Raw genomic sequence first — 20,816 nt, forward strand, 5'->3', positions numbered from 1 at the left:
TACCAGAAAACTCCTAGAAGAAAACATAGGCAGAACACTCTTTGACAAAAATTGTAGCAATATTTTTTCGGGTCTATCCCCTAAGACAAAGGAAATAAAAGCAAAAAGAAACAAATGGGACTTAATTAAACTTAAAAGCTGTTTCACAACAAAGGAAATCATCAACAAAACAAAAATCCAACCTACTGAATGGGTGAAAATATTTGCAAATGATATGATCGATAAGAGGTGAATATCCAAAATATACAAACAATTCATACAACTCAACATCAAAAAAGCAAACAACCCAATTTAAAAATGGGCATAAGGGGGCTTCCCTGGTGGCGCAGTGGTTGAGAGTCCGCCTGCCGATGCAGGGGACACGGGTTCGTGCCCCGGTCCGGGAAGATCCCACATGCCGCGGAGCGGCTAGGCCCGTGAGCCATGGCCGCTGAGCCTGCACGTCCGGAGCCTGTGCTCCGCAACGGGAGAGGCCACAACAGTGAGAGGCCTGTGTACCGCAAAAAATAAATAAATAAATAAAATAAAAATAAAAATGGGCATAAGACCTGAATAGACATTTTTACAAAGAGGACATGCAGATGGCCAACAGGTACATGAAAAGATGTTCAACATCGCTAATCAGCAGGGAAATGTAAATCAAAACCACAGTGAGATACCACTTCACCCCTGTCAGAATGGCAATCATCAAAAAGAACACAAAGAACAAATGTTGGCAAGGATGTGGAAAAAAGGGAACCCTCATACACTGTTGGGAATGTAAACTGGTGCAGCCACTGTGGAAAACAGTATGGAGGTTTCTCAGAAAACTAAAAATAGCATTATCATATGATCAAGGAATTCCATTCCTGGGTATATATTCTAAAAAAATGAAAACACTAATTTGAAAAGATACATGCACCCCAATGTTCATAGCAGCATTATTTGCAATAGCCAAGACATGGTAGCAACCTAAGTGTCCCTCAGCAGATGAACAGATAAAGAAGATGTAGTGTATACATACAGTGGAATACTACTCAGTCATAAAAAAAGAATGAAATTCTGACATTTGCAACATCGCAGATGGACCTACATAGCGAAATGAGTCAGAGAAAGAAATACTGTATGATGTCGTTTACATGTGGAATCCAAAAAATAACACAAACAAATGTATATAACAAAACAGAGACAGACTCACAAACATAGAGAACAAACTAGGGGTTACCATGGGAGAAGGAAGGGGGGCAGGGCAAGATAGAGGTATGGGATTAAGAGACACAAACTGCTATGTATAAAATAAATAAGCAACAAGGATATATTACACAGCACAGGGAAATATAGCCACTATTTTGTAATAGCTTTAAATGGAATATAATCTATAAAATATTGAATCACTATGCTATACACCTACAACTAATACTGTAAATCAACTATACTTCAATTTTTTTTAATTTTACTAATAAAAATTAAATAAATAAATAAATAAGAAACAAATTAGGTTAACAACTATAAATTCTGGGGAAAAACACTACCTGGAGATTCTGAAGAGTAAACAAAAGACGCTATTAGGAGGAGTAGAAGTTTAGGGACGTGACTGGCACTGAAGTGAGTTTCATGTGTTTGTTTTTTGGGGGGTGGGGGTTGGAACAGGGGCAGTTTCGCCTGACAGGCAGGCTGCAGTCACAGGAGTGGTGCAGTACAGGCAGCTAAAACTTCAAGAGAAATCCCACAGGCTGCCTGGCCAGAAGAAAGGGAAAGAAGCCTGGGCAACCACAGCTGGCTGCCAGTGAGAATCTAGAAGAGAGAGCTGAAGAAGGGACTCCCTTAATTCTTATAAACATTGTACAAGTCTCAGGCTGACCCTCCAACTGTGTAAGTGTGTAGGACAGACTCAACGCAGCATTATATAGGCTTAAACAAGTGAACTGAGACTTGAAGCTACAGAATACAAGACTTACAGTCTGAACCTAATGAGGTCTGAGACTAAAGGCCAATGAAATCAAAAACATCAACGTTCTTCCGCGGAATTTAAAAGAATTCAGAATTACAAAAGATGCTATTAACTACATCCAAGACACAATCAAAAATTATTTCAAATACAAGAAACCCAGAAAATGTGACCCATTCCGAAGTGAAAAAGATTAACATTTGCCAATTTCAAAATGACTCAGGAGTTAGAAACATCAGACAAGGACTTTAAACCAGCCATGAATACTATGCTCTTTGAGGTAAAGGAAAAGACATGTGACTGAATGAAATGATAAGAAATCTCAACAGAGAAATAAAATTTTACTTTAAAAATGGAAATTTTAAAACTGAAAAATACAATATCTGAAACTAAAAATTCAGTGGATGAGCAAAATAGAGATAAAGGGTAAAAAGTCAATGAGCTTAAATTTATCAATACGTATTATACAATCTGAAAAACAGAAGAAAGACTCAACAAAGAGATGAACAGAACCTTATGGTCTTAAGGGACAATATCAAAAGACCAAACATAGGTTCTTGGGAGTCCCAAAAGATAAAGAGAGAATGAATCCAAAAAAGTAGAGTAAATATTGACAAAAACATCCCAGATTTGGTGTAAAAGATATAAATATATAGATTCAAGAAGCTCAATGAACCCCAAAAAGGAAAAATTCAAAGAAAACTACATATAGATTCATCATAACCAAACTGCTAGAAACCAAAGATACAGACAAAATTTAAAGCAGCCAAAGGAAAATGGTGCACTACACAGAAGGGAATATATTCAAATGGCAGCAGATTTCTTATCTTTTTTTGTTTTGGCTGCACCGCCCTGTTTGTGGGATCCTAGCTCCCAGACCAGGGATTGAACCCGGGCCCTCAGCAGTGAGAAGGCAGAGTCCCAACCACTGGACCACCAGAGAATTCCCTCTTATTTCTTATCATCTTCTTTCAAGGCATCCAGAAGACAGCAGAACACTGTCAGCACTCCTAAAACATCTTATCATCTTCTTTCATGAAAGCCAGAGGACAGCAGGACAACTTCTTTAAAGGGCTGAAAGGAAAAACTATCAACCTGAATTCTATATCCAGCAAAAATATCTTTCAGGAATGAAGGCAAAATAAAGACCTTTTTCAGGTAAAGGGGAACCAAGAAAATCCATCACCAGCAAAACAAGAAACTACAAGCACTACAAGAAACACCAAAGGAAGTTCTTCAGGCTAAAGGGAAATGATACCAGAACAAAAACTAGATCCTCAGAAAAAATGTTAAATATTGGAAATATTTAATGTACATAAATTAAACCTCAATAAAGTAGTAAAACAAGTTAAGGAAAATTATTTCTAACCTAGAATTCTATATGCAGCCAAACTAAAAATCAAGCATGGGGGGTAGAATAAAAGACATTTTCAGAAGTACAGATCTAAAAAAAGTTCACATATTTTTTCTTATGAGGCTACAAAAAGATGTGCTCCACCAAAATGACAAAGTAAACTAAGAAAAAGCATGATATGGGATACAATGAGGAAGAAACACAGCACAAAAAAGTACAAAGGTAATTTCCAAGATGACAGAGAAAGGAGACTCCAGGATCACAACTGCACCAGGCATAGAGGGCAACTGCTAGACTGGAGGACGACACTCTAGATTAGAGCAGTCTCGAGAGATAATATCACCAAGATCCCTGCTACCAAAGTCATTATTGTCTTTTTAACCCAAAGCAGAAAGTGTGGGTGACTCCAGTCTGCTTCCTGTTCTTGGCTCAACTTGACCATAACCTGATGAAGTCCCCACTCACCCCTGCAGATTTAGCTGAGGCCACTCATTTCACCACAGAGAAGTGTTCTACTTTGCCCAACTCATGAGTTTGTGAATTAATTATAGGACAGATGATGCATAGTATGCTTCCTTTTATGAAAAAGAAGAAAAAACAAGAATTACACACAAACATATGCTCATTTGTGCAAAAAGACACACAAAATAGTAAATTAGAACTAGTGACACTATATAACTACAGGGGGTAGGTGGGAACAGGGTGAAAAGGAGAAAAGTGAAAACTTGGTAAAAGAAATGGATATGGAGTAACATTTCACTGCATATGCCTTTTTGTATGTTTTGACTTTTGAAATCATACTCATGTTTCACATACTCAAAAAAAAGCGACATAAAATAAAATAAAAATGGGGGAAATAGCCTGAAATGCAGTGCAAATAAAAACAAGTGATCCTAACTATGTTTAAAATGAAAAATACAACATACTAAAGGGATGGAGGGAAAAAAACTAACCGAAGTAACTTTTGAGCACATTATTTAACTCAACCCTAAGGCTAAAGACAAAAAAGAAGTGTAAATAAGAATTAAATTCTAATTAATAGATTAGTTTTTCACAGAGGTATAAGTTAGCAACTCTAAAACTACTTTGTGTATTCTAGAATTAAACAAATAAGTAAATATTTGTTTACTTATTGGTACTATTGTGGATAACAGGAGTCAGATGTATCAATGTTGGAGAAAGAAATATAGGAAGTAGAAAGGCTAGAACAAACCCTGTAGTATAGATACGAAATTCGATCTATCACTAAAACTAAATGGTTTATAATACAGAAATATAGATGTGCCTGTATGCATACACACACACAAATGCATACAACTATGTATGTATATATTCGTATATTACCTAGCTGCCTTCTAAGAGGGCCTAGAATCAGTGATATCCCAGTAGCAATGAGCATATCAAGGGCCCAGGTCTCAGTGTTTAAATACCATTCACAGTTAGAAGGAACCAAGGCTCCTTAGAAAAACGGCCAATTCTGAGACTGCAGAAGGGAAAGTACGATGTGACCCTAGAAAAGGAGTTGGCAAACTACAGCCCATAACCAAATCCAATCAGCCACCTGTCTTTGTAAATAAAGTTTTATTGGAACACAGCCATGCTCATTCATGTATAAATTGTCTATGGCTGCTTTCCTGCTGTAAGGGTGGAGTTAAGTAGTTTCAACAATACAGCCCACTAAGCCAAAAATATTTACTATCTGGCCACTTACAGAAAAAGTTTACCAAGCCCTGGCCTAGAATATCTTTTTGTTCCAGAAAGTAAGGAAACACTCACAAAATGACGGGGACATGTCAAAAGTTCACAGGAGCCCATTAAAAAGTCTCCTACTCAACATCACTAATCATTAGAGAAATGCAAATCAAAACTACAATGAGGTATCACCTCACACCAGTCAGAATGGCCATCACCAAAAAATCTACAAACAATAAATGCTGGAGAGGGTGTGGAGAAAAGGGAACACTCTTGCACTGCTGGTGGGAATGTGAATTGGTACAGCCACTATGGAGAACAGTATGGAGGTTCCTTAAAAAACTACAAATAGAACTACCATATGACCCAGCAATCCCACTACTGGGCATATACCCTGAGAAAACCATAATTCAAAAAGAGTCATGTACCACAATGTTCATTGCAGCTCTATTTACAATAGCCAGGACACGGAAGCAACCTAAGTGTCCACTGACAGATGAATAGATAAAGAAGATGTGGCACATATATACAATGGAATATTACTCAGGCATAAAAGGAAACGAAATTGAGTTATTTGTAGTGAGGTGCATGGACCTAGAGTCTGTCATACAGACTGAAGTAAGTCAAAAAGAGAAAAACAAATACCTCATGCTAACACATATATATGGAATCTAAAAAATATATATATATATATGGTTCTGAAAAAACTAGGGGCAGGACAGGAATAAAGACACAGACATAGAGAATGGACTTGAGGATGCGGGGAGGGGAAAGGGTAAGCTGGGACGAAGTGAGAGAGTGGCATGGACATATATACACTACCAAATGTAAAATAGCTAGCTAGTGGGAAGCAGCCACACAGCACAGGGAGATCAGCTCGGTGCTCTGTGACCACCTAGAGGGGTGGGATAGGGAGGGTGGGAGGGAGATGTAAGAGGGAGGAGATATGGGGATATATGTATATGTATAGCTGATTCACTTTGTTATAAAGCAGAAACTAACACACCACTGTAAAGCAATTATACTCCAATAAAGATGTTAAAAAAAAAAGTCTCCTACTGGCCAAAATTATGACAATTTAAGTATCAAAACTTTTAAATGACAACATTATCTATAACCCATTAAATAAAATAATAATCAATGAGTTCATACTGATAAAGACAAATAAATAAATAAATAAAAATGGGGGAAACTCTCCTTACATCAGAATCCCAAATAATAAATGTAGAAAAAAATAATGGCATTGGAAAATTACCATTGGTAATAATCATCATCATAATTAATTCATATTCATCAATGGATGTTAAAAACTAGTGGGTGGGGCTTCCCTGGTGGCACAGTGGTTGAGAGTCCGCCTGCCGATGCAGGGGACACAGTTTCGTGCCCCGGTCCGGGAAGATCCCACGTGCCCCGGAGCGGCTAGGCCCGTGAGCCATGGCCGCTGAGCCTGCGCGTCCAGAGCCTGTGCTCCGCAACAGGAGAGACCACAACAGTGAGAGCCCCGCGCACCACAAAAAAAAAAAAAAAAAAAAAAAACAAAGAGGAAAAGCATATATTTATGATGGAGAAATCTGGCAGACCACCTTAACCAAATGATCGAAGTAAACACCTATAATGGGACAAATCAATATCATATGCCTCCTGATATGATACGTTAAGAAAAACACGTCACTTGTGAAACATCAATTAAACCCAAACTGAGGGACCTACTACAAAATAACTGGCCTATAATCTTCAAATATGTTAAATTATAAAAGGAAAAATTTCCAGGTTAAAGGAAACTAAAGACACATGACAATTCTATGCAACTTGTGATCCAGGATTTTCTTTTCATATAAACAGCATGATTGGGAAACTTGAAGACGTGTGAATAAGATCTATAGATTCGCTAACGCCATTTATATCAATGTTAATCTCCTGATTTTGATCCTTGCACAATGGTTAAAAAAGAGAATGGCTTCATTTTGAGTGTCTGCAACTTACTCTCAAACAGCTCAAAAAAAGGAGGGCAAGAGAGGAGGGCTGTTAATGTGGTAAAACGTTGATCCTGGGGAATCTGGCAAAGAGTATAGAGTAAGTTTCTGAACTATTCTTGCATCTTTCTGTTGGTGTGAAACTACACATTTTCAAAAAGAATCCAAGTTTTTAATTATAAAATTGTATGTTTATTGAGTTATGTTTCTCATGCTAAAGAACACTGCCAACAGCTAACAATATATCAATTAAAAAACACTCCCTAACATCATACAAATGATACACTGAATAAAAGAAGTTCAAATAATCAGTTATAGGTTATGTGGTCTACAAGATCATTCCATCCAGTTTCATATGGGTCAAGAGATTTATTAGCTGCAAGCTCAAATAAAGTGATCTCAAATGAGAGTTATGTCAATAAAAACACTGCCTCTCAACAGGTCAGAAGTGATTTTACTCACTTATATTTTACAAAATATTTTGAGGATTTAAAAGATTAAATGTCCTGAAAGGGACAACAACCCAGCACTTTTTGCAAACACAGCTGTTGGTTAAAGCTCTTGAGAGAAGAAAAGCTCTGGAATGAGAATCAGCTGTAGGAAGAAATAATGGTTATAAAATACTAAGAAAATTTTGGAATCTTTTTGTATTAATCTCCTTAATAGCTGACTTGTTTCTAAACATGTACTTCATTACTATATCCTAGGACCTCTTCAGGCCCTGGGCACAGAGCAATAAACACAACATGACCGACAAGGTCTCTCCTCTCATGGTACTTACAATCTAGGGGGCAGAGATGACAATAAACAAGTAAACAGACAATAAGGCAGTGAAACAGACAGATGAGATAGTGACAAGTGGGATGGGGAAAGAGGACACTACTTTAGCTTTGGTGATTAGGAAAAGCCTCTATTGAAGAGATAATTCAGAGCTAAAATCTGAATGACAAAAAGTCCATGTGAAGGTCTCAGGGTATGGCCTTCTTGGCGGAGAGAATGACAAGTGCAAAGACAACAAAGCAGAAACAATCTCAGAATGTTCAGAGAACTTTTAAAAAGGGAACTCATTAATACTCTCAATATAGTAGATGATACCAAAGAATTGTCAATTTTGTATCCGGTGTGATAATGGCATTGTGATTCTGCATGACAATCTCCATACTGCATATGTATTCGTATGTATATGTACAATAAATGATGTCAGCGATTTCTTTAAAATATTTCAGCAAAGGAAAGAGAAATAAAAAATGGATGAATGCGGCAAAATGTGCAAAAACTCTTGAATTTGGTAAATGAAGGTTGATGAACTACTCTTTCTAGTTTTTATATGTTTGAAATTTTTCATAATAATTTTAGAAATTCCACATAACAGAAACTTCATGCAAAAAATGGCAATACCTCATTTCTTCCTCTTACTTTAATACTCCAGTTCAGCTCTCACCTCTTCATTTTGTCTCCTGATTACCTCATTTGAAGAGATATAAAGGAAAGTTTTCAGGACAGGTACACACTAGATAGGCCCTACATTCTATGGCTGTGTCCAGTTTCTATGACAAACAGAACCAATCTACCTAAGGCAGGGCTGGAACCCAGAGAGAATTAAAATGAGAGAATATAAAATAAACAGCCACATACTGATAAACAACAAGTCATTCTGTCTGAGAAAAACAGGAATTGCCTGGACTAAGGACAATCCTCCCAGAGATTAAAAAACACAATAGGCTTCTTCCCCCTTCATTCCTTGGAGAATGCTCTGGCAAAGATCTCCGATTGTGAAATCCCACTGTCAGTTTTCAGTGTTGATCTCACTTGACCTTGCTATAGCACTTGACACACAGTTGAACACTCCGCCTCCTCTTGAGACTCTCTACTTCCTTGGCAGACATGACAGTAGTGCTAAAGATGCCCGTACTCCTTCCTTTTAAGGACAAGGGTCACATCCACAGCCCCCTGTGAGATGGCACGCAACTTCTGTCCCAGGCAACTAGTTCTGAAAGAACCAGGCGTGGGTCCCTAACCTAACAACCTATGATCTATAGAATGATGTGTCAGAAACTCTGATTTCCGGTAACAGAGTGGAGTCAATATTCTGAAAAACCTTCTGATATCAAATTACTACAACTGCTGAACAAAATATTACCAACTTGAGAGCACTGTTGAGCTCTCAAGAGAGAAAAGAAAATCCCCAGGAGCTAAAAATCAAGTGAGAGCTAGAAACCAGAATACGTAGAAGCTGAGGCTACAGAGACCCTGGGAGCACATCCTGGTTCCAGTACCAAGAGGCTTGTAGTTTAAAGCTGCAGGGGGAATAAGAGATAAAGCCTTCACCATATGAAATGTAGACAAGTAGAGATTAGCCCCAATGCAAAAAATCAAGACCCCTGAGGTCTTCAACAACTCAGTGAAAAGGTAGGCTGGAAAAAATACACCTACTGATAAAGAAAAACAATCAAGAAATGTATGTTTTGACCTGGGCTCCAACTGGGGGCAGAGGAGAGTTCCCCCAGAAGATTCACAAGGACGGGCCTGCACTCACGCAGTGCAGTCGCAGTAACCCCAAGCACAGACACTAACTTAGAGTGACCTTAAGCTGTAGTGTCTCAGGCTGCTGGCTGAACCAAACAAATCCTCCTCAGAATATTCCCACAGCCAAAAGCCTGATAAATGCTTACAAAACACATGAGGAAGAGAGCCATCATAACTGGAAATCAGAAAAAAATAGCGAAATGTGCTGCAAAGTAATTTGGGGTCATAAAAATGACAAGTACATAATTTTTTTAATAAATTTATTTTATTTTTTTTGGCTGCGTTGGGTCTTCGTTGCGGTGCACGGGCTTCTCATTGCAGGGGCTTCTCTTATTGCAGAGCACGGCGCGCAGGCTTCAGTAGTTGTGGCGCACAGACTTAGCTGCTCCGCGGCATGTGGGATCTGCCCGGGCCAGGGCTCGAACCCGTGTCCCCTGCATTGGCAGGTGGATTCTTAACCACTGTGCGACCAGGGAAGCCCAGAAGTAAAAAGTAAACTAATGTTGGTGGGTAACTTCATAGGTAAATGCAAGAGACTTTTTCCTCTTTAGTTTTTAAAACTATGTTAGATGGTTAAAAGCAAAAGTATATTGTCTGATGTGGTTCTCAATGTATGTAAAGGAGATATTTAAGACAACTAATTAGAAAGCAGGGAGGATAAAGAGGCCTAAATGGTGGTAAACTTCCTACATTTCTCCTGAAGTAGTAAGATATCAACACTAACAGATTATGACACAGTACAGATGTCAATTCTACCCAAACTGATTTTTAAATTCAACACATTTCCTATCAGAATCCCATGATTTTTCATAGATATAGACAAGCTTATCTTAAAATTTATACGGAAATGCAAAAGAACTAGAATAACCAAAATAATGAGGAAAAAAAAAGAATAAAGTGGAGGAATACACTGCCCAATTTTAAGCTCTAAAGCTACAGAAATCAAGACTATGTGATAAGGGACACATAGACCAATGTAACAACATAGAGAACCCAGAAATAGACCCATTCAAATATGCCCAACTGATTTATGACAGAGGTGCAAAAGCAAGTCAAGGGAGGAAAGACAGCCTTTTCAACAAATGACTGGAGTAACTGGACATCAGTAGACAAAAAAATAAACCTTGACCTAAACCTCACATCTTGTAAAAACATTAACTCCAAATTAACTCTTAGACTCTATGACCCCAAAAGCGTCATCCATAAAGAAAAAAATGAATAAACTGTTACTCTTTTTTCATTTCTAGGATCTGGCCATTGACATAGCTGAATGGTAATTTAAGAAACTTTTACTCGACATGTTGAATATTAGAGCTCTTCTCAGAAGACCAAAAAGAGTAATTAGAATCTGAGTTCTCCATTTTATCCTTAAGTAGTAAAGTGGACAGGCAGGAGGGACTTATATATAGTTATTTCATTTTAATGAAAGACATTGGCTGGACACCATCTACCTACAACCTATCATTTTAGGATCTTTGTGAAAATCTCTAGGGAGTTAAATTTAAGTTTTAGACCCTCAAGGCTAATTCTGGGACTGCTGGCATCAATCAAGGGTTACTGATAAAGAAAAGGGGCCATCTTATGTATTATAACAAGGCTGATGCCATATCATCTTAAACTCTAGCTCCCAAATGCTTCTCTAACTTGTAAAGCATTATAACTCTTAGTAGAATATAGGTTTATATAGTTTTAGTCTAAGTTTAAAAACCATTATACTAGAAAATGTAATTAAGAAACTTAGCACAAAAAACAAAAAAAGGGACTTCCCTGGTGGTCCAGTGGTTAGGACCCTGGTCAGGGAACTGAGATCCTGCATGCCGCACAGCGCGGCCAAAAAAAAAAAAAAAGAGAGAGAGAGAGAAAGACTTAGATTATCTAATATTTTATTCCCTTCTGCAATGCCAAAGCCTAGCAAAGTGCCTGCTAAATAATAGGTCAATAAAGTTTGTGAAATGATCATTTCCAAAAGAAAAATGAAATTCTGAATTTAAGAAACTGAAATAATGAAACTCACTGAAATGTGATCACCTTTACCCTTCTGCCACAATCAATCAGACCCATTATTTTCACTCTATACTCTCAAATATGTGACAGTCTCTCTGTTATGTTCTAGTCCTCTGACAATGTCTAAGCTGAGGTCAAATTTGGGAGTCACCAGAGAACAAATAGTAACTGAAGTTGTAAACACAGAGGAGATGGACCTAGGGAGACAGTATGGAATAAAAAGAGAAGGAGCCTAGGATTGAGACTTGAGGAGCCTCAGAGTTCAACAGCCAGGGAGAAGAAAGCCAAAACTGCAAAGACAGAAAGGAATGGTCTCCTCAGAAGGATACAGAAAACTTGGGAGAGTGTGATGTCAAGGAAATCAAGGTTTCAAGAAGGTGGTGGGCAATAAAGTCGTATGCTGCTAAGAGAGGTGAAATAAAGAATTAAGTGTTCATTTGACTTGGCAGTATGGATGTCACAGGGAGCTTGGTGAGAGCTGTTTTAGTGAAGCAACAGGAATAACCACCAAAGAGAAATAAGGTGAGGCACTAATGGACAGGGAGGACGTGGAACTAATGAGTTCAGATGACTCTTCTGTGAGGTTTGGCTGTAAGAAGGGAGAGGTGAAATTAAAAGACAGAGTTTCCATTTGCTGTTGCTATTATTTTCATTAAAGAGGAAACTTAAATGTGTTAAAATACTGAAAGGAAAGAAGAGTTGAAAAGGTAGGGCCAAGATAAATGACAGCTCCAGTGAGGAGAGAAGGGGGGACAGGGATAGGTACATTTTGACTAGTATTCCCCCAGCATGTCCCATGTTTCTCAAGTTCACACATTCACTCACCTTCCACTCCAACCTCACTTTTAAAATTGTACCCACTGAAGAACAGCACAAATTCCACTTCCTCTCTCCTCTACAAACCTCACCTAATTTCTCTAGCTCTTGGGATCACTTCTCTGCAATCCCAGGGTGTGCTATGTTTTCCACGTTTATTTGGCCACAAAATCCTTTACAGCAGGTTCCACGTAATACACACTGGGAACGGGACATTTACTTCCTGTCCAGCTGTCCAACTCATGCCCTACCCTCTCAATCAGTCTTTCCCAACCATACCAGAACAAAGTAATACCTCCCTTGTAAAGTACTGAACAATTACATCGTTCAGCATGCTAAGTGTTTAAGATCCTAGAATGTAAGCACCAAGAGCGTGGGGCCTTGTCTGTCTGGTTTACCACTGTATCCCAGTACCTAGTAGGGCTGGCACATAGAGGGCACCCAGGAAATGTTCACTGAATGAAGTAATTAAAAGAAATGCCCTGGGCTTCCCTGGTGGCGCAGTGGTTGAGAGTCCACCTGCCGATGCAGAGGACACGGGTTCGTGCCCCAGTCCAGGAAGATCTCACATGCCACGGAGCGGCTGGGCCCGTGAGCCATGGCCGCTGAGCCTGCGCGTCCGGAACCTGTGCTCCGCAACGGGAGAGGCCACAACAGTGAGAGGCCCGCGTACCGCGAAAAAAAAAAAAAAGGGATGCCCTTAGCCAATATTTTACAATAAATATAAATGAAGAATAACTTTTAAAAAACTGTGAATCACTATGTTGTACAACTGAACCTTACAGAATACTGTATATCAACTATACCTCAAGAAAAAGATGCCCTGTCACTCCTCGACAATCATAAATTATTGACGAGCAAGAACTATGTCTTATGCCTATTTCTACACAGTGCCTTACAAAGCAGACCCTGAATGAATGTTCTTGATGACAGGATGGTAATTTACAATGGCTAATGTCACAGTGGGAATTAAAAAGAGTTTGGCAATAAACTTTGACACTGATGAAAACGAATGAAAAGCCTATGTAGTGTTTCTCAACTCAAATTTTAAAAGGTAATGATAATAATCTTCAAAATACTAAAACATTTCCCCATATTCCAGAATTTAAGAAAACCCTTGAAGACAACTGAACTTTCTTTCCCCTGCTTATGACATTCTTTTTAAATTCATTTAATACTCCAGAATCTTGATGTCTACTATAAGATTTATCTGAATTCTGGAGTTTAATATTTTCACATCTTGATAACACACAGGAGTACATCAGGAAAGGCAGGAAGTACATTAAGGATATTGCTAGGGTGGATCTAAGTATCATCTCCCTGCCTAATAAAGACAGAATCATCTTAATGTCACTGAAGTACCAGAGTTCTGATCACAAATAACACAACAATAAATGTAAGATTTGCTTTAAGGCAGCAGCATACAAAACCAAAATTGAAAAAGATCATCCAGGGTCTTCTCAAATATAAGCTCTGCTATCAAATAAGGCCCCAAAATGTTATGAGGTGGAAGCTGCCTCATTTTTCAGCAAATAGCTTCATTTCTCATGTTTACTTTGTACAGAATTATATTATAAATTCAATCATGTTTCTCTTCCATATTTTATTATTATGATTAAAGTCATTTACAGAATTTCTAAACTGGAACAAATAAGATTACTTCTTATGCTTTAAAGACTTTCATACCAATTGGCACTTTCAAACCCCTGAAATGTATTCTATCTTCTCTTTTGGGGATAAACATACAGACCTTGGAGACAAATTCCAGACAAAGTAGCAAAAGGCTCGGGTCAAACACAAATACCTTTAGAAATAAGAAGAAATCTTTCCTCATCCTGTGGGGGAAGGAACAGACAGAGAAACTTTTGGAATCTAAAAGAATAGGGACTAAATAAAAACTTCACTTTTTAAAACAGAAATCAGAATCTAAAGAAGCACAAGAAGGCACCCAATTGGTATCAGAATTCATGCTCAGTTCTAAATAGCAAAAGAAAGTGTCTCATAAACAAAAGGTTTTATTTTCATAATGTGAGTGGTCACCCTGGAATATCTCTGCCATCAGTAAACTTGGGCAATAATAGGATAAAAGAATATTCTCTCTCCTGAAGAAATTCAGGGCAGTATTTCAGCAGCACTGAAAAAGCTGCTCACAAGGTACTGGAAATTGCAACATGCCTTTCATTAACTCCTAGTCCGTGCTATCAAATAAAAGTCTAAGACCTTATCACTTTTCGTCATTACTTTTGGGTAGACTTTTTTTATCTTTTTATTTTATAAATTTAAAAACAATCACAAAGTAGAAAGAATGATGTAATGAATGTATGCTAATCACTGAAATTCAATAATTACCAATTAATACCCAATGTTATTTCACCTACTCCTATACACACACACAGCACTTCACCTTCCACAAATACACATACACGTACTAAACTATACTGAAGCGTGTGAGAAGGCTTTTAATTTCCCTTTTAAAAACTCTTAAATTACAAGTCATAAATGGTAAAATATTTTACTCAGTGAAAACTACTGTTATCACTTAAGGCCTTTACTTACATAAAGCATAAATTTTATGGAGCAAGGTTATCATACAGATTTCGTGCAAATTTCATGCTGTGATACAGAAGCAACGATTTAATAATAGAGCTGAAAAATAACTCATCCACCAGCTATATGCATAATTTGAATGGTAATCAAAGCCTTCATCTATCCACATACACTAATCTCAAAATCAGTAAGACAAAGGAAAAAAGTTGCAAAGCTTATCCACATGGCCAATTTTACCATGGCAATTTGGAAAAATATGTGACTTTCACAATCTATAATCAACTGGACAAAATGATTAAAATATACAAGAATTGAAAGCAGTTTTCCCTAAGTTATTTCAAATGTCAGTTTCCATGAAAACTATTTTTTTTCTACTTTAAACAAAAGATTAATATCAACCTGGCTTCTGTTAGGTTTTTTTTTTTTTTAATGTCACTTATATCTTACTTTTTTCTTGGGAAGGTGTTGCTACACCAATGCCTACTCTCAGGGCTGCAGCTACAAACATCTGGAATTTACTACCTACAGACTCAGCCCCAAGCAAGATAGGGCCTCGCTAAGGACCATGTTCCTGCCTACAACACAAGGTCCCCATGGCATCTTGCAGGACACTCCAGAGGAAGACATACAAAGTCACAAGCAGTTGTACTGTTCCCTCAAAGTCACAGAGAAGAATTCTAGCATTATTCAAGGCAACTGGAGGAATGCCAGACACAAAATTCTAAACAGCAAAATGACTAAGACTAAATTCAGACCACAGATAGAAAGACGAGGAAACTTTAATGACCCCCTAAGCCAATCTGCGGATTTGGGATCTGGTCTGTCAGCTAAGCACCCTGTACAGGGAGACCTGACAGAGGCCCTACAAAGACAAACTGATGCTGGTCCTCCTTTCTATAGTGAAATTATGTTCCATGTTCACACCATTCAACGTGAGTGAGCTTGAAAGATGACTCTAGGGTTTGCAGCCTTTTCAAAATTCTGTATTTCCCAAATAAAAACCTCTACCACCCATAAGAGCATCACCATGGATTTAATAATTAATAACTTCAGGTAGTTAGTAGAGAAATAGGACAATCCAAGAAAAACAAATAACCAAAATAAATCCAAAAATATTAAAATGCAACTAAGACAGACCTGTGGCACTTCTTTCCTTGCTGCTTCAAAAAGAGAACTCAAAACAGCAGCCCTGGAATCCTTACTTCTCGGGAGACAAAACAAACCTAAAGTCTACTGGTCCCAGGGAAATAAGCTGGGCCTCCACTTCCACTCCAGAGCTCCAGTTTCCCAGTGTTGACGCAAGCCTTCCAAGTGGAGGAGGAAAGCATGGGACATCAGCTCCACAGCAACGTTAAGAACCTTGGGATTACTTTAAAATTGCAGGCTGTAAGAGTTCACCTTGTCATTTATGGGAAGCTATATCACTAAGACCTTGCTACTTCCAGATGCACATAAAATATAAAACCTATATTCATACAGGGCCTTTGTGCACGTTTCATAATCCAGATGTGAGGAAATCCAAAGTTACGATTCCCACAGCAACTGTAATCTTGGCAAACCTACACACATGTATTCTGTGTTACTTCACATGGTAGTGACCTTAAAAGAAACTTGAAAAGAAAAAAGCACATTTTAATCTCTGCAACGAATTACAAAGAAAAACTCCCAGACATATCAGAGATCAGAAAATTGCCTTCCTTCAGGGATAGTGGAGCTCTTTTTTTGAAACAAGTAACAAAGACTAGACCAAGCACTGAAGAATATGCTGGAACAATTCTTACCTGGCCTGAGGACAAGGGCCAGAAAACTTAACAGTGTTTCCTCTAAACTCTCACTTCTAATTTGCGAAGACAACCAGCTGTTTGATGTTTAAAAGTTCATTTCAAATATTTAATACTTTCAAAAAGTACCTTAAATGCTAATCAGATGCAGAATAGGCTCAATTTTAGTTCCCACTTGAAGCAACAGACGAAACATTTGAAGCTATTACTAAATAGATCATCTACTGTAAAAACAAGTCAAATAATATGTGCTTATGTCAGTTAATATAGAAAATGGTTTCCCCGGTTCTTAATTTAAGGTTAAAATGCCAGTTTTCTGGAGGGCCAAGTGCCACTACAATAGGCTAAAAGGTTAATGGAAGACAGCAGAGCTTAGTGGTTAAGAGGCTTCTGAAGCCAAAATGCCCAGGTTTGAATCCTGTTCTACCACTTAAAAGTTGTGGCTTTGGGCAAGTTATTTAACATCTCTGTGCCTCAGTTTCACCATCTAAAAGAGGCAATACTAAAACCTACCATGTAGAGAGCTGTCTTTAGTACTACATGAGGTAATACATGCAGAGTTCTCAAAGCAGTGCCTGGCAGATAGTAAGCACTCGATACGCAGTCGCTATTATTAATGTAAGGTCATTTATTTACCTTGGCAGCAATCTTTATTTATTTGATAAACCAGTACCCACACAAAAAGATTTAAAAAACTAAAAATAATTTTAATACCATAATGGAACTTTAACCAGTCTCTTTAGCACAACAATAATAAATGACCTTCCCTCCTCTTGCCTCCTTCCTCTACCCCTCTTGTAACTAAAGAAAAAGTCCAAACTCCTTAGCCAAACATTCAAGTTGCTTCATAATCTGTTGGCCCATACTGGCTCACCATCTTGAACAGTCCTCTAAGAACCTTCTGCTTCAACCAGTTTTCTCACAGTCCTCTAAATACACCTTGTACTCATTCAACAAGCATCTGAGAATCTACGGTGCCAAACAGCGTGCTAACACTACATGCAAAAATTAATACACAGTCTCTGCCCTTAAAGAGATCAAGAATATATACTAGAAAAAGAGATATGCAAAAAATAGTTTCAATAGAATATAACTACAGTCACAAAAGAGCAAAGGTAAGGTAGCTGCACGGAGAGGAGTTGATAAATTCTGTTGGTGAAGAAGTCCCCTCCGGGAGGGCTTCACAGAAAAAGGCTGTGAGAAATGCTCAAGGGTAAAGAGGAACGCACCAGGCGGAGCAGAGGTCAGAGGGCACACTCTGGAGAGCAAACGGTGAAAAATATGGGCAAAGAAATTCTGGGGAATGACTTGCAGCTGGACTGCTGGGGAGTGGACCAAAACTAGAAGCTAGAAAACAAGGATAGGCAAGCAGACTCTTGTACCCAAATCAGAAGCTCTGGGTAAGGCTTCACCCTGGGACCACCAAAACGTTCTGAACAGGGGCCTAACATGATCAGATTTACAATTTAGTGTCACCACTGCAGCTGTAGTTCACGGGCTGACTTAGAGACACTGGAGACTGAGAAACCTGTTAAGACAGCTGGAAGGGTCCAGGCAGTGGTAGGGATGGAAAAAAAGGAAGCAGATTCAAAATGTAAATTAAGAACAGAGGGCGTAAGTAGAGGGGAAATTCTAATAAGACTCAGAGATTTCTAGCTTGAATAAATGGATGAATGGTGACAACGCTTAGGCAGCAAAAAGAATACAGGACCACAAATGCAGAGCCTGAATCTTTATCCTAAGAATAATGGAAAGCAGGGCAGAGACAAAACCTAAGAAGAGGTAAAAACCTACACAGACCTTTAACCAGAAAAGAAACTGGAAAATGCTGCCAAAGATCCACAAGCTCTCCCCAGAATGCACGGGGCTCAGAGCAGTTTAGAGACAGGTAAACTCAATGTTATTTAAACTGCTGGGGGGAGGGGAGGGGGTTTTAAAAAAACTTTCCGATTCATGCTAAGGCTAAATAATAACACTGATACCAAATCTGACAAAGACAGGACATATAAACACACACGCACTCTTTCACACACAGAATTACAGAAGAATTTTTGTTGCGAACATAAATGCAAAACCCAAAATAAGACAAAAAATAAAAAATTCATCCAACATTAAATTTTAAAAATTATATTCCATGAATGCATGGTAGAGAATGTTTACTCTAACATTATGAAATCTGTTAACATATTCACTATATAGTAAATTAACACAATGGAACCAAACTGTCATCAGGCTAGAAGCCAAAAGGCATGGATCAAGTCCAACACCTATTTCATTTTCTTTCTACTTGCAGCAAGGATTACTATCAAACTCCACTCACTGGGCCAGTCACCCTTGCCACTCATGCAGCACACAACCTACACCTGTGAGTTCATTGGCCAGCCAGTGGCCTCAACTCTAAGCCCTAACGATGTGCACCCAACTCCTATTCGTAATTAAGACTTCTTAGTAAACTAGGACTAAAAAGAAATTTTTCTAACGTGATAAGATATATTTCTCAAGGAAACAACACCTCTTACGTAGTATTCAGGCCAAGAATAATATACATAACTTGAATCTAATCATAAGGAAACATCAGACAAACTAAATGAGGAACATGTGTTAAAAACAAAACAAAACTGTCTTCTTCAAAAAATACCAATGTCATATAGACAAAAAAGGCTAAAGAGCTGTTCTAGATTGAAGGAGATAGAAGAAACATGACAACTAAATACCATGTGGGATCCTACACCAGATCCTGTCCTAGAGGGGGAAAGATGCTAAAAGACATTACTGGATCAACTGACAACTTGTAATAGATGGCAGATATGATCAAAGTTGTATAAATGTCAAATTAACTAAGTTGATAACTTTTCTTTAGGTGTGTAAAAATATCCTTATTCTTGAAAAATACTCACTGAAGAATTTAGGGGTAATCAGGTATGCAATTTACTCTCAAGAAGCTCAAAAAAACCGTTATTTTATATTTGTGTGTGTGTGGAGGATGAGAGGGAGGGAGGGTGAGTGATCACAAAAAATAAAGAAAATGGGACAAAATGTTAGCAATGGGTGAATCTAAGCAAAGGGTATATGCACTCTTGGGCATTTATCCCAGAGAAATGAAAACCTACATTCACATAAAAACTTCCACATGAATGTTTATAGCAACTTTATTCGTAATAGCCAAAAACAACCCAGGTGTCCTTCAACAGATGAATGGTTAACCAAGCTAAGGTGCTTCCATGCCATGGTACTACTCAGCAGTAAAAAGGAACAAACTATTGATACATGCAACAACCTGGAGAAATCACACGGGAACTATGTTGAGTGAAAAAAGTCAGTCTCAAAGGTATGTACTACATACCTCATTCCATATATAAAGCATTCCTGAAATGACAAATTAGACAGAGTTTAGAGGTTGCCAGCGGTTAGGGAGGCAGAGAGTGAGGGAGATGGCTATGGCTGTGAAAGTGCAGCACGAGAGGTCCTCGTGAAGGAAATATTCTGTATCTTGACTGTGGTGGTCAATTTACAGATGTAACAGAATGAAATACACACACATACACAGAGTACAAGTAAAACTGGTAAAATCGGAATAAGATGGGTAAATTGTATTGATATCAATTTCCTAGTTGTGATATTATACTATAGCTGTCCAAGAGGAAACCAGATGACGTGTACACAGGATCTCTCTGTATTATTTCTTACAACTGCATGTGATTCTACCAAGTAAAGTTTAAAAAGGAAAAAAGTTAAAAGATAGCCACAGAAAATAACTTATGGATAATGACAAAGCACTAGAGGCACTCCCAGAACAGGAAAAGGCTGCCAGCTATAACAGTTAAATTATTTACCATTCATTCAATATTGTTCTAAAGAAGCTAGTTGTTGCTATATAACAAAAAAGGTAATATAAATATTAGAAAAGAGACAAAATGATCAATTATAAATGAAATTACTGTCTACCTAGAAAATCCAATACAATCAAGTGATAAAGCATTACAATATGACTTCAGTAGTGTCCAAATACAACGCAGATAGTTGTATCTGGAACCAACTTACGATGGTTCAACTTAGGATTTTTCAACTTTACGATGGTGTGAAAACGATATACATTCAGTAGAAACTGTACTTCAATTTTTGAATTTTGATCTTTTGTCAGGCTAGCAATATGTGGTAGATACTGTCTTGTGACGCTGAATAGTGGCAGTGAGCCA

At 38.0% G+C, this 20,816-nt stretch overlaps 1 protein-coding gene and 1 pseudogene across 9 annotated transcripts in view; both read right to left on the reverse strand.

Moving 5' to 3' along the window:
- DIS3L2 (DIS3 like 3'-5' exoribonuclease 2) overlaps positions 1-20,816 on the reverse strand; it is a 374,176-nt gene that overhangs the window by 335,992 nt on the left and 17,368 nt on the right. The window lies entirely within an intron of this gene.
- Positions 18,906-19,039, reverse strand: LOC137226840 (small nucleolar RNA SNORA62/SNORA6 family; annotated as a pseudogene).

The sequence above is a fragment of the Pseudorca crassidens genome, chromosome 6, assembly GCF_039906515.1.
Source record: "Pseudorca crassidens isolate mPseCra1 chromosome 6, mPseCra1.hap1, whole genome shotgun sequence".
NCBI classification, from domain to species: Eukaryota; Metazoa; Chordata; class Mammalia; order Artiodactyla; family Delphinidae; genus Pseudorca; species Pseudorca crassidens.